Genomic DNA, 16,328 nt, shown 5'->3' with positions numbered 1-16,328 from the left:
TGATGTCTTGTATGTGCAGAAAGCTTAAATTCTTGTTATTCTAACTGAACTGTCCAATTTACAGTAGCTGTTACAGTGAAAGTATACCATGCTATTGTTTGAGGAGAGTGCACAACAACAAACAACGTATCATGGCAACTGGTTTGATACATTCACCTCTGAAGGTAAATAATGTGCTTTACATTCAGTAATCTGGCTCTGATTTGTCATCCTGAGGGTCTCGGAGATAAAATGTAGCATAGTTTTGTTTGATAAAATCTATTTTTATATTCAAATGTAGAAACTGGGTTCTACAGTTTGAACCCCTGCTGTCTCTGGATCCACACCCACCCCGCCCGGTCATCTAGTTCTGGGAAGGTTAGTGTATAAGCTAATGATCCATAATGTATGACATTCTTTGGACTGTGTAAACTTACATTTTGTATTACCATATCATTTTGTATGTTCTCTATAGTTATGTACTTGATGTATCAATTGACCAATTCAGCACATTTGGCAAGCAAACTTGATACAAAATATTGTCCAGCATTGTCATGCTTCACTGGATAAATCTGAAACTTTGCACACACTGCTGCCATCTAGTGGCCAAAATCTAAATCATTACGGCCTTTCTCTTGCATTTTAAAGAGGATGAAAAAAAAGAGATGTTTTGTTCTTTGTATTATCTTTTACCAGATCTAATGTGTTATATTCTCCTACATTAATTTCACGTTTCCACAAACTTCAAAGTGTTTCTTTTCAAATGGTACCAAGAATATGCATACCCTTGCTTCAGGTCCTGAGCTACAGGCAGTTAGATTTGGGTATGTCATTTTGGGAGAAAATGGAATATAAGGGTGTGATCACTATATTTGTAATATTAGACGTAACCAATCATGACAAGGGTACTAAGTCGGCCTAATGAACTAATATCCCCCAAATAATTAGAATCATAGGAATCACTTTGATTAGGCCTTTGGACTGGTGTAAAACAGACCACACATCCACACCACCCTTACTGACTGGTGTTAGACACAGTACCACACCACCCTTACTGACTGGTGTTAGACACAGTACCACACCACCCTTACTGACTGGTGTTAGACACAGTACCACACCACCCTTACTGACTGGTGTTAGACACAGTACCACACCACCCTTACTGACTGGTGTTAGACACAGTACCACACCACCCTTACTGACTGGTGTTAGACACAGTACCACACCACCCTTACTGACTGGTGTTAGACACAGTACCACACCACCCTTACTGACTGGTGTTAGACACAGTACCACACCACCCTTACTGACTGGTGTTAGACACAGTACCACACCACCCTTACTGACTGGTGTTAGACACAGTACCACACCACCCTTACTGACTGGTGTTAGACACAGTACCACACCACCCTTACTGACTGGTGTTAGACACAGTACCACACCACCCTTACTGACTGGTGTTAGACACAGTACCACACCACCCTTACTGACTGGTGTTAGACACAGTACCACACCACACTTACTGACTGGTGTTAGACACAGTACCACACCACCCTTACTGACTGGTGTTAGACACAGTACCACACCACCCTTACTGACTGGTGTTAGACACAGTACCACACCACCCTTACTGACTGGTGTTAGACACAGTACCACACCACCCTTACTGACTGGTGTTAGACACAGTACCACACCACCCTAACTGACTGGTGTTAGACACAGTACCACACCACCCTTACTGACTGGTGTTAGACACAGTACCACACCACCCTTATTGACTGGTGTTAGACACAGTACCACACCACCCTTACTGACTGGTGTTAGACACAGTACCACACCACCCTTACTGACTGGTGTTAGACACAGTACCACACCACCCTTACTGACTGATGGTATTGTATAGAACTACTGTGTTGAGAGTATTGTATAGTACTACTGTTTGGTGTGTTTTGTATAGTACTACTGTGGGGGGTGTATTGTACACTACTACTGCGAGGAGTGTATTGTATAGTACTACTGTGGGGAGTGTATTGTATAGTACTATTGTGGGGAGTGTATTGTATGGTACTACTGTGGGGAGTGTATTGTATAGTACTACTGTGGGTTGTGTATGGTATAGTACTACTGTGAGGAGTGTATTGTATAGTACTACTGTGGGGAGTGTATTGAATAGTACAACTGTGTAGAGAGTATGGTATAGTACTACTGTTTGGTGTGTATTGTATATTACTGCTGTGGGGAGTGTATTGTATGGTGCAACTGTGGGGAGTGTATTGTATGGTACCTCTGTGGGGTGTGTATTGTATAGTACTACTGTCCGGAGTGTATTGTATAGTATTACTGTAGGGTGTGTATTGTATTGCACTACTTCGGGGAGTGTATGGTATAGTACTACCGTGTTGAGAGAATGGTATAGTACTACTGTTTGGTGTGTATTGTATAGTACTACTGTGGGCTGTGTATTGTATAGTACAACTGTGGGGTGTGTATTGTATAGTACTACTGTGGGGTGTGTATTGTATAGTACTACTTTCGGGTGTGTATTGTATAGTACAACTGTGGGGAGTGTATTGTATAGTACTGATGTGGTGTGTGTATTGCATAGTACTACTGTGTTGAGAGTATGGTATAGTACTACGGTCTGGTGTGTATTGTATAGTACTACAGTGGGTAGTGTATGGTATAGTACAACTGTGTTGAGATTATGATATAGTACTACTGTTTGGTGTGTATTGTATAGCACTACTGTGGGGACTGTATTGTATAGTACTACTTGTGGCTGTGTATTGTATAGTACTACTGTGGGGAGTGTATTGTATAGTATTACTGTAGGGTGTGTATTGTATAGTACTACTGTGGGGTGTGTATTGTATAGACCTACTGTGGGGTGTGTATTGTATAGTACTACTGTGGGGTATGTATTGTGTCGTACTACTGTGGGGAGTGTATTGTATAGTACTACTGTGGGGTGTGTATTGAATAGTACTATTGTGTTGAGTAGTGAGTGTATGGTATAGTACTACTCTGGGATGTGTATTGTATTGTACTACTGTGGGGTGTGTATTGTGTAGTACTACTATGGGGAGTGTATGGTATAGTACTACTGTGTTGAGAGTATGGTATAGTACTACTGTTTGGTGTGTATTGTATAGTACTACTGTGGGGTGTGTATTGTATAGTACAACTGTGGGGAGTGTATTGTATAGTACTGCTGTGGTGTGTGTATTGTATAGTACTACTGTGTTGAGAGTATGGTATAGTACTACGGTTTGGTGTGTATTGTATAGTACTACAGTGGGTAGTGTATGGTATAGTACAACTGTGTTGAGAGTATGATATAGTACTACTGTTTGGTGTGTATTGTATAGCACTACTGTGGGGACTGTATTGTATAGTACCACTGTGGGGTGTGTATTGTATAGTACTACTGTGGGGTGTGTATTGTATAGTACTACTATGGGGGTGTGTATTGTATAGTACTACTGTGTGGTGTGTATTGTATAGTACTACTGTGGGGTATGTATTGTGTCGTACTACTTTGGGGAGTGCATTGTATGGTACCACTGTGTTGAGTAGTGAGTGTATGGCATAGTACTACTGTGGGGTGTGTATTGTATAGTACTACTGTGGGGAGTGTATTGTATAGTACTAATGTGGGGAGTGCATTGTATGGTACCACTGTGTTGAGTAGTGAGTGTATGGCATAGTACTACTGTGGGGTGTGTATTGTATAGTACTACTGTGGGGTGTGTATTGTGTAGTACTACTATGGGGAGTGTATTGTATAGTACTACTGTGGAGAGTGTATGGTATAGTACTCCTCTTGGGTGTGTATTGTATAGTACTAATGTGGGGAGTGTATTGTATGGTACCACTGTGTTAAGTAGTGAGTGTATGGCATAGTACTACTGTGGGGTGTGTATTGTATAGTACTACTGTGGGGAGTGTATTGTATAGTACTAATGTGGGGAGTGCATTGTATGTTACCACTGTGTTGAGTAGTGAGTGTATGGCATAGTACTACTGTGGGGTGTGTATTGTATAGTACTACTGTGGGGTGTGTATTGTGTAGTACTACTATGGGGAGTGTATTGTATAGTACTACTGTGGAGAGTGTATGGTATAGTAGTCCTCTTGGGTGTGTATTGTATAGTACTAATGTGGGGAGTGTATTGTATGGTACCACTGTGTTAAGTAGTGAGTGTATGGTATTGTTCTACTGTGGGGTGTGTATTGTATAGTACTACTGTGGGGTGTGTATTGTGTAGTACTACTATGGGGAGTGTATGGTATAGTACTACTGTGTTGAGAGTATGGTATAGTACTACGGTTTGGTGTGTATTGTATAGCACTACTGTGGGGTGTGTATTGTATAGACCTACTGTGGGGTGTGTATTGTATAGTACTACTGTGGGGTGTGTATTGTATAGTACTACTGTGGGGTGTGTATTGTATAGACCTACTGTGGGGTGTGTATTGTATAGTACTACTGTGGGGTGTGTATTGTATAGTACTACTGGGGGGTATGTATTGTATCGTACTACTGTGGGGTGTGTATTGTGTAGTACTACTGTGGGGAGTGTATTTTATTGTACTAATGTGGGGAGTGTATTGCATAGTACTACTGTGGTGTGTGTATTGTATAGTACTACAGTGGGGAGTGTATTCTATAGTACTACTGTTGGGTGTGTATTGTATAGTACTACTGTGTAGAGAGTATGGCATAGTACTACTGTAGGGTGTGTATTGTATAGTACTACTGTGGGGTGTGTATGGTATAGTACTACTGTGTTGAGAGTATGGTATAGTACTACTGTAGGGTGTGTATTGTATAGTACTACTGTGGGGTGTGTATTGTATAGTACTACTATGGGGTGTGTATTGTATAGTACTACTGTGGGGAGTGTATTGTATAGTACTACTGTGTAGAGAGTATGGCATAGTACTACTGTAGGGTGTGTATTGTATAGTACTACTGTGGGGTGTGTATTGTATAGTACTACTATGGGGTGTGTATTGTATAGTACAACTGTGGGGAGTGTATTGTATAGTACTGCTGTGGTGTGTGTATTGTATAGTACTACTGTGTTGAGAGTATGGTATAGTACTACGGTTTGGTGTGTATTGTATAGCACTGCTGTGGTGTGTGTATTGTATAGTACTACTGTGTTGAGAGTTTGGTATAGTACTACGGTTTGGTGTGTATTGTATAGTACTACAGTGGGGAGTGTATGGTATAGTACAACTGTGTTGAGAGTATGATATAGTACTACTGTTTGGTGTGTATTGTATAGCACTACTGTGGGGACTGTATTGTATTGTACTACTGTAGGCTGTGTATTGTATGGTACTACTGTGGGGAGTGTATTGTATAGTATTACTGTAGGGTGTGTATTGTATAGTACTACTGTGGGGTGTGTATTGTATAGACCTACTGTGGTGTGTGTATTGTATAGTACTACTGTGGGGTGTGTATTGTATAGTACTACTATGGGGTGTGTATTGTATAGTACTACTGTGGGGAGTGTATTGTATAGTATTACTGTAGGGTGTGTATTGTATAGTACTACTGTGGGGTGTGTATTGTATAGACCTACTGTGGTGTGTGTATTGTATAGTACTACTGTGGGGTGTGTATTGTATAGTACTACTGTGGGGTGTGTATTGTGTAGTACTACTGTGGGGAGTGTATGGCATAGCACTACTGTGGGGTGTGTATTGTATAGTACTACTGTGGGGAGTGTATTGTATAGTACTACTGTGGGGTGTGTATTGTATAGTACTACTGTGGGGAGTGTATTGTATAGTACTACTGTAGGGTGTGTATTGTGTAGTACTATTGTGTTGAGAGTATGGTATAGTATTACGGTTTGGTGTGTATTGTATAGTACTCCTGTGGGGTGTGTATTGTATAGTACTACTGTGGGGAGTGTATTGCATAGTACTACTGTGTTGAGTAGTGGGTGTATTGTATTGTACTACTGTGGGAGTGTATTGTATATTACTACTATGTGTTGTGTATTGTATAGTACTACTGTTTGGTGTGTATTGTATCGTACTACTGTGGGGTATGTATTGTGTCGTACTAATGTGCGGGATTGTATTGTATAGCACTACTGTGGGGTGTGTATTGAATAGTACTACTGTGTTGAGTAGTGAGTGTATGGTATAGTACTACTCTGGGGTGTGTATTGTATAGTTCTACTGTGTGGAGTGTATTGTATAGTACTAATGTGGGGAGTGCATTGTATGGTACCACTGTGTTGAGTAGTGAGTGTATGGCATAGCACTACTGTGGGGTGTGTATTGTATAGTACTACTGTGGGGTGTGTATTGTGTAGTACTACTATGGGGAGTGTATTGTATAGTACTACTGTGGGGAGTGTATGGTATAGTACTCCTCTGGGGTGTGTATTGTATAGTACTAATGTGGGGAGTGTATTGTATGGTACCACTGTGTTAAGTAGTGAGTGTATGGTATTGTACTACTGTGGGGTGTGTATTGTATAGTACTACTGTGGGGTGTGTATTGTGTTGTACTACTATGGGGAGTGTATGGTATAGTACTACTGTGTTGAGAGTATGGTACAGTACTACAGTTTGGTGTGTATTGTATAGCACTACTGTGGGGAGTGTATTTTATTGTACTAATGTGGGGAGTGTATTGCATAGTACTACTGTGGTGTGTGTATTGTATAGTACTACAGTGGGGAGTGTATTCTATAGTACTACTGTGGGGAGTGTATGGTATAGTACTACTGTGTTGAGAGTATGGTATAGTACTACTGTTTGGTGTGTATTGTATAGCACTACTGTGGGGTGTGTATTGTATAGTACTACTGTGGGGAGTGTATTGTATAGTACTACTGTGTAGAGAGTATGGTAGAGTACTACTGTAGTGTGTGTATTGTATAGTACTACTGTGGGGTGTGTATTGTATATTACTACTGTTGGGTGTGTATTGTATAGTACAACTGTGGGGAGTGTACTGTATAGTACTGCTGTGGTGTGTGTATTGTATAGTACTACTGTGTTGAGAGTATGGTATAGTACTACGGTTTGGTGTGTATTGTATAGTACTGCTGTGGTGTGTGTATTGCATAGTACTACTGTGTTGAGAGTATGGTATAGTACTACGGTTTGGTGTGTATTGTATAGTACTACAGTGGGGAGTGTATGGTATAGTACAACTGTGTTGAGAGTATGATATAGTACTACTGTTTGGTGTGTATTGTATAGCACTACTGTGGGGACTGTATTGTATAGTACTACTTTAGGCTGTGTATTGTATAGTACTACTGTGGGGAGTGTATTGTATAGTATTACTGTAGGGTGTGTATTGTATAGTACTACTGTTTGGTGTGTATTGTATAGTATTACTGTAGGGTGTGTATTGTATAGTACTACTGTTTGGTGTGTATTGTATAGTTCTACCGTGGTGTGTGTATTGTATAGGACTCCTGTGGGGAGTGTATTGTATAGTACTACTGTAGGGTGTGTATTGTATTGTACTCCTGTGGGGAGTGTATTGTATAGTACTACTGTAGGGTGTGTATTGTATAGTACTATTGTGTTGAGAGTATGGTATAGTAATACGGGTTGGTGAGTATTGTATAGTACTCCTGTGGGGTGTGTATTGTATAGTACTACTGTGGGAGTGTATTGTATAGTACTACTGTGGGTTGTGTATTTTATAGTACTACTGTGGGAGTGTATTGTAAAGTACTACTGTGGGGAGTGTATTGTATAGTACTACTGTGGGTAGTGTATTGTATAGTACCACTGTGAGTTGTGTATTGTATAGTATTACTCTGGGGAGTGTATTGTATAGTACTACTGTGGGCAGTTTATTGTATAGTACTACTGTGGGGAGTGTATTGTATACTACTAATGTGGGGAGTGTATTGTATGGTACTACTGTGGGGAGTGTATTGTAAGGTACTACTGTGTTGGGAGTATGGTATAGTACTACTGTTTGTTGTGTATTGTATAGTACTACTATGGGGTGTGTATTGTATAGTACCTCTGTGGGGAGTGTTCTGTATTCTACTACTTTGGGGTGTGTATTGTATAGTACTACTGTGGGGACTGTATTGTATAGTACTAATGCTGTGCGTGTATTGTATAGTACTACTGTGTTGAGAGTATGGTATAGTACTACTTGTTGGTGTATATTGTATAGTACTACTGTGGGTGTGTATTGTATTGTACTACTATGGGGTGTGTATTGTGTGGTACTACTGTGGGGACTGTATTGTATAGTACTACTGTTTGGTGTGTATTGTATAGCACTACTGTGGGGTGTGTATTGTATAGTACTACTGTGTGGTGTGTATTGTATAGTACTACTGTAGGGTGTTTATTGTATAGTGCTACTGTGGGGAGTGTATGGTATAGTACAACTGTGTAGAGTGTATGGTATAGGACTACTGTTTGGTGTGTATTGTATAGTACTGCTGTGGGGTGTGTATTGTATAGTACTATTGTGGGGAGTGTATTGTATGGTACTAATGTTCGGAGTGTATTGTATGGTGCAACTGTGGGGAGTGTATTGTATAGTACTACTGTGGGGTGTGTATTGTATAGTACTACTCTGGGGTGTGTATTGTGTAGTACTACTGTGGGGAGTGTATTGTATGGTACCTCTGTGGGGTGTGTATTGTATAGTACTACTGTGGGGAGTGTATTGTATAGTACTGCTGTGGGGTGTGTATTGTATAGTACTACTGTGGGGAGTGTATTGTATGGTACTAATGTTCGGAGTGTATTGTATAGTACTACTGTGTTGAGAGAATGGTATAGTACTACTGTTTGGTGTGTATTGTATAGTACTACTGTGGGGTGTGTATTGTATAGTACTACTGTGGGGTGTGTATTGTATAGTACAACTGTGGGGAGTGTATTGTATAGAACTGCTTTGGTGTGTGTATTGTATAGTACTACAGTGGGGAGTGTATGGTATAGTACAACTGTGTTGAGAGTATGATATAGTACTACTGTTTGGTGTGTATTGTATAGCACTACTGTGGGGACTGTATTGTATAGTACTACTGTAGGCTGTGTATTGTATAGTACTACTGTGGGGAGTGTATTGTATAGTATTACTGTAGGGTGTGTATTGTATAGTACTACTGTTTGGTGTGTATTGTATAGCACTACTGTGGGGTGTGTATTGTATAGTACTACTGTGGGGTGTGTATTGTATAGTACAACTGTGGGGAGTGTATTGTATAGTACTGCTGTGGTGTGTGTATTGTATAGTTCTACTGTGTTGAGAGTATGGTATAGTACTACGGTTTGGTGTGTATTGTGTAGTACTGCTGTGGTGTGTGTATTGTATAGTACTACTGTGTTGAGTGTATGGTATAGTACTACGGTTTGGTGTGTATTGTATAGTACTACAGTGGGGAGTGTATGGTATAGTACAACTGTGTTGAGAGTATGATATAGTACTACTGTTTGGTGTGTATTGTATAGCACTACTGTGGGGACTGTATTGTATAGTACTACTGTAGGCTGTGTATTGTATAGTACTACTGTGGGGAGTGTATTGTATAGTATTACTGTAGGGTGTGTATTGTATAGTACTACTGTGGGGTGTGTATTGTATAGACCTACTGTGGGGTGTGTATTGTATAGTACTCCTGTGGGGAGTGTATTGTATAGTACTACTGTAGGGTGTGTATTGTATAGTACTATTGTGTTGAGAGTATGGTATAGTAATACGGGTTGGTGAGTATTGTATAGTACTCCTGTGGGGTGTGTATTGTATAGTACTACTGTGGGAGTGTATTGTATAGTACTACTGTGGGTTGTGTATTTTATAGTACTACTGTGGGAGTGTATTGTAAAGTACTACTGTGGGGAGTGTATTGTATAGTACTACTGTGGGTAGTGTATTGTATAGTACCACTGTGAGTTGTGTATTGTATAGTATTACTCTGGGGAGTGTATTGTATAGTACTACTGTGGGCAGTTTATTGTATAGTACTACTGTGGGGAGTGTATTGTATACTACTAATGTGGGGAGTGTATTGTATGGTACTACTGTGGGGAGTGTATTGTAAGGTACTACTGTGTTGGGAGTATGGTATAGTACTACTGTTTGTTGTGTATTGTATAGTACTACTATGGGGTGTGTATTGTATAGTACCTCTGTGGGGAGTGTTCTGTATTCTACTACTTTGGGGTGTGTATTGTATAGTACTACTGTGGGGACTGTATTGTATAGTACTAATGCTGTGCGTGTATTGTATAGTACTACTGTGTTGAGAGTATGGTATAGTACTACTTGTTGGTGTATATTGTATAGTACTACTGTGGGTGTGTATTGTATTGTACTACTATGGGGTGTGTATTGTGTGGTACTACTGTGGGGACTGTATTGTATAGTACTACTGTTTGGTGTGTATTGTATAGCACTACTGTGGGGTGTGTATTGTATAGTACTACTGTGTGGTGTGTATTGTATAGTACTACTGTAGGGTGTTTATTGTATAGTGCTACTGTGGGGAGTGTATGGTATAGTACAACTGTGTAGAGTGTATGGTATAGGACTACTGTTTGGTGTGTATTGTATAGTACTGCTGTGGGGTGTGTATTGTATAGTACTATTGTGGGGAGTGTATTGTATGGTACTAATGTTCGGAGTGTATTGTATGGTGCAACTGTGGGGAGTGTATTGTATAGTACTACTGTGGGGTGTGTATTGTATAGTACTACTCTGGGGTGTGTATTGTGTAGTACTACTGTGGGGAGTGTATTGTATGGTACCTCTGTGGGGTGTGTATTGTATAGTACTACTGTGGGGAGTGTATTGTATAGTACTGCTGTGGGGTGTGTATTGTATAGTACTACTGTGGGGAGTGTATTGTATGGTACTAATGTTCGGAGTGTATTGTATAGTACTACTGTGTTGAGAGAATGGTATAGTACTACTGTTTGGTGTGTATTGTATAGTACTACTGTGGGGTGTGTATTGTATAGTACTACTGTGGGGTGTGTATTGTATAGTACAACTGTGGGGAGTGTATTGTATAGAACTGCTTTGGTGTGTGTATTGTATAGTACTACAGTGGGGAGTGTATGGTATAGTACAACTGTGTTGAGAGTATGATATAGTACTACTGTTTGGTGTGTATTGTATAGCACTACTGTGGGGACTGTATTGTATAGTACTACTGTAGGCTGTGTATTGTATAGTACTACTGTGGGGAGTGTATTGTATAGTATTACTGTAGGGTGTGTATTGTATAGTACTACTGTTTGGTGTGTATTGTATAGCACTACTGTGGGGTGTGTATTGTATAGTACTACTGTGGGGTGTGTATTGTATAGTACAACTGTGGGGAGTGTATTGTATAGTACTGCTGTGGTGTGTGTATTGTATAGTTCTACTGTGTTGAGAGTATGGTATAGTACTACGGTTTGGTGTGTATTGTGTAGTACTGCTGTGGTGTGTGTATTGTATAGTACTACTGTGTTGAGTGTATGGTATAGTACTACGGTTTGGTGTGTATTGTATAGTACTACAGTGGGGAGTGTATGGTATAGTACAACTGTGTTGAGAGTATGATATAGTACTACTGTTTGGTGTGTATTGTATAGCACTACTGTGGGGACTGTATTGTATAGTACTACTGTAGGCTGTGTATTGTATAGTACTACTGTGGGGAGTGTATTGTATAGTATTACTGTAGGGTGTGTATTGTATAGTACTACTGTGGGGTGTGTATTGTATAGACCTACTGTGGGGTGTGTATTGTATAGTACTACTGTGGGGTGTGTATTGTATAGTACTACTATCGGGTGTGTATTGTATAGTACTACTGTGTGGTGTGTATTGTATAGTACTACTGTGGGGTATGTATTGTGTCGTACTACTGTGGGGAGTATATTGTATAGTACTACTGTGGGGTGTGTATTGAATAGTACTACTGTGTTGAGTAGTGAGTGTATGGTATAGTACTACTCTGGGGTGTGTATTGTATAGTACTACTGTGGGGAGTGTATTGTATATTACTAATGTGGGGAGTGCATTGTATGGTACCACTGTGTTGAGTAGTGAGTGTATGGCATAGTACTACTGTGGGGTGTGTATGGCATAGTACTACTGTGGGGTGTGTATTGTATAGTACTACTGTGGGGTGTGTATTGTATAGTACTACTGTAGGGTGATTATTGTATAGTGCTACTGTGGGGAGTGTATGGTATAGTACAACTGTGTAGAGTGTATGGTATAGGACTACTGTTTGGTGTGTATTGTATAGTACTGCTGTGGGGTGTGTATTGTATAGTACTACTGTGGGGAGTGTATTGTATGGTACTAATGTTCGGAGTGTATTGTATGGTGCAACTGTGGGGAGTGTATTGTATAGTACTACTGTGGGGTGTGTATTGTATAGTACTACTCTGGGGTGTGTATTGTGTAGTACTACTGTGGGGAGTGTATTGTATGGTACCTCTGTGGGGTGTGTATTGTATAGTACTACTGTGGGGAGTGTATTGTATAGTACTGCTGTGGTGTGTGTATTGTATAGTACTACTGTGGGGAGTGTATTGTATGGTACTAATGTTCGGAGTGTATTGTATAGTACTACTGTGTTGAGAGAATGGTATAGTACTACTGTTTGGTGTGTATTGTATAGTACTACTGTGGGGTGTGTATTGTATAGTACTACTGTGGGGTGTGTATTGTATAGTACAACTGTGGGGAGTGTATTGTATAGAACTGCTTTGGTGTGTATTGTATAGTACTACAGTGGGGAGTGTATGGTATAGTACAACTGTGTTGAGAGTATGATATAGTACTACTGTTTGGTGTGTATTGTATAGCACTACTGTGGGGACTGTATTGTATAGTACTACTGTAGGCTGTGTATTGTATAGTACTACTGTGGGGAGTGTATTGTATAGTATTACTGTAGGGTGTGTATTGTATAGTACTACTGTTTGGTGTGTATTGTATAGCACTACTGTGGGGTGTGTATTGTATAGTACTACTGTGGGGTGTGTATTGTATAGTACAACTGTGGGGAGTGTATTGTATAGTACTGCTGTGGTGTGTGTATTGTATAGTACTACTGTGTTGAGAGTATGGTATAGTACTACGGTTTGGTGTGTATTGTATAGTACTGCTGTGGTGTGTGTATTGTATAGTACTACTGTGTTGAGTGTATGGTATAGTACTACGGTTTGGTGTGTATTGTATAGTACTACAGTGGGGAGTGTATGGTATAGTACAACTGTGTTGAGAGTATGATATAGTACTACTGTTTGGTGTGTATTGTATAGCACTACTGTGGGGACTGTATTGTATAGTACTACTGTAGGCTGTGTATTGTATAGTACTACTGTGGGGAGTGTATTGTATAGTATTACTGTAGGGTGTGTATTGTATAGTACTACTGTGGGGTGTGTATTGTATAGACCTACTGTGGGGTGTGTATTGTATAGTACTACTGTGGGGTGTGTATTGTATAGTACTACTATCGGGTGTGTATTGTATAGTACTACTGTGTGGTGTGTATTGTATAGTACTACTGTGGGGTATGTATTGTGTCGTACTACTGTGGGGAGTATATTGTATAGTACTACTGTGGGGTGTGTATTGAATAGTACTACTGTGTTGAGTAGTGAGTGTATGGTATAGTACTACTCTGGGGTGTGTATTGTATAGTACTACTGTGGGGAGTGTATTGTATATTACTAATGTGGGGAGTGCATTGTATGGTACCACTGTGTTGAGTAGTGAGTGTATGGCATAGTACTACTGTGGGGTGTGTATTGTATAGTACTACTGTGGGGTGTGTATTGTATAGTACTACTGTAGGGTGTTTATTGTATAGTATTACTGTAGGGTGTGTATTGTATAGTACTACTGTGGGGAGTGTATTGTATATTACTAATGTGGGGAGTGCATTGTATGGTACCACTGTGTTGAGTAGTGAGTGTATGGCATAGTACTACTGTGGGGTGTGTATTGTATAGTACTACTGTGGGGTGTGTATTGTATAGTATTATTGTAGGGTGTGTATTGTATAGTACTACTGTGGGGAGTGTATGGTACAGGACTACTGTGTCGAGAGTATGGTATAGTACTACTGTTTGGTGTGTATTGTATAGTACTACTATGGGGTGTGTATTGTGTAGTACTACTGTGGGGTGTGTATTGTATAGTACTACTGTGTCGAGAGTATGGTATAGTACTACTGTTTGGTGTGTATTGTATAGTACTACTATGGGGTGTGTATTGTATAGTACCTCTGTGGGGAGTGTTCTGTATTCTACTACTGTGGGGTGTGTATTGTATAGTACTACTGTGGGGTGTGTATTGTGTAGTACTACTGTGGGGACTGTATTGTATAGTACTAATGCTGTGCGTGTATTGTACAGTACTACTGTGTTGAGAGTATGGTATAGTACTACTTGTTGGTGTATATTGTATAGTACTACTGTGGGTGTGTATTGTATTGTACTACTATGGGGTGTGTATTGTGTGGTACTACTGTGGGGACTGTATTGTATAGTACTACTGTTTGGTGTGTATTGTATAGCACTACTGTGGGGTGTGTATTGTATAGTACTACTGTGTGGTGTGTATTGTATAGTACTACTGTAGGGTGTTTATTGTATAGTGCTACTGTAGGGTGTTTATTGTATAGTACTACTGTGGGGAGTGTATTGTATGGTACTAATGTTCAGAGTGTATTGTATGGTGCAACTGTGGGGAGTGTATTGTATAGTACTACTGTGGGGTGTGTATTGTATAGTACTACTCTGGGGTGTGTATTGTGTAGTACTACTGTGGGGAGTGTATTGTATGGTACCTCTGTGGGGTGTGTATTGTATAGTACTACTGTGGGGAGTGTATTGTATAGTACTACTGTAGGGTGTGTATTGTATTGCACTACTTCGGGGAGTGTATTGTATAGTACTACTGTGGGGTGTGTATTGTATAGTACAACTGTGGGGAGTGTATTGTATAGAACTGCTTTGGTGTGTGTATTTTATAGTACTACTGTGTTGAGAGTATGGTATAGTACTACGGTTTGGTGTGTATTGTATAGTACTGCTGTGGTGTGTGTATTGTATAGTACTACTGTGTTGAGAGTATGGTATAGTACTACGGTTTGGTGTGTATTGTATAGTACTACAGTGGGGAGAGTATGGTATAGTACAACTGTGTTGAGAGTATGATATAGTACCACTGTTTGGTGTGTATTGTATAGCACTACTGTGGGGACTGTATTGTATAGTACTACTGTAGAATGTATATTGTATAGTACTACTGTGGGGAGTGTATTGTATAGTATTACTGTAGGGTGTGTATTGTATAGTACTACTGTTTGGTGTGTATTGTATAGCACTACTGTGGGGTGTGTATTGTATAGTACTACTGTGGGGTGTGTATTGTATAGTACAACTGTGGGGAGTGTATTGTATAGTACTGCTGTGGTGTGTGTATTGTATAGTACTACTGTGTTGAGAATATGGTATAGTACTACGGTTTGGTGTGTATTGTATAGTACTACAGTGGGGAGTGTATGGTATAGTACAACTGTGTTGAGAGTATGATATAGTACTACTGTCTGGTGTGTATTGTATAGCACTACTGTGGGGACTGTATTGTATAGTACTACTGTAGGCTGTGTATTGTATAGTACTACTGTGGGGAGTGTTTTGTATAGTATTACTGTAGGGTGTGTATTGTATAGTACTACTTTGGGGTGTGTATTGTATAGACCTACTGTGGGGTGTGTATTGTATAGTACTACTGTAGGGTGTGTATTGTATAGTACTACTGTGGGGTGTGTATTGTATAGACCTACTGTGGGGTGTGTATTGTATAGTACTACTGTGGGGTGTGTATTGTATAGTACTACTATCGGGTGTGTATTGTATAGTACTACTGTGTGGTGTGTATTGTATAGTACTACTGTGGGGTATGTATTGTGTCGTACTACTGTGGGGAGTGTATTGTATAGTACTACTGTGGGGTGTGTATTGAATAGTACTACTGTGTTGAGTAGTGAGTGTATGGTATAGTACTACTCTGGGGTGTGTATTGTATAGTACTACTGTGGGGAGTGTATTGTATAGTACTAATGTGGGGAGTGCATTGTATGGTACCACTGTGTTGAGTAGTGAGTGTATGGCATAGTACTACTGTGGGGTGTGTATTGTATAGTACTACTGTGGGGTGTGTATTGTGTAGTACTACTATGGGGAGTGTATTGTATAGTACTACTGTGGGGAGTGTATGGTATAGTACTCCTCTGGGGTGTGTATTGTATAGTACTAATGTGGGGAGTGTATTGTATGGTACCACTGTTTTAAGTAGTGAGTGT

This window comes from Oncorhynchus masou, chromosome 15 (genome assembly GCF_036934945.1).
Source record: "Oncorhynchus masou masou isolate Uvic2021 chromosome 15, UVic_Omas_1.1, whole genome shotgun sequence".
Classification (NCBI taxonomy): Eukaryota; Metazoa; Chordata; class Actinopteri; order Salmoniformes; family Salmonidae; genus Oncorhynchus; species Oncorhynchus masou.
This window is presented reverse-complemented; position numbering follows the sequence as displayed.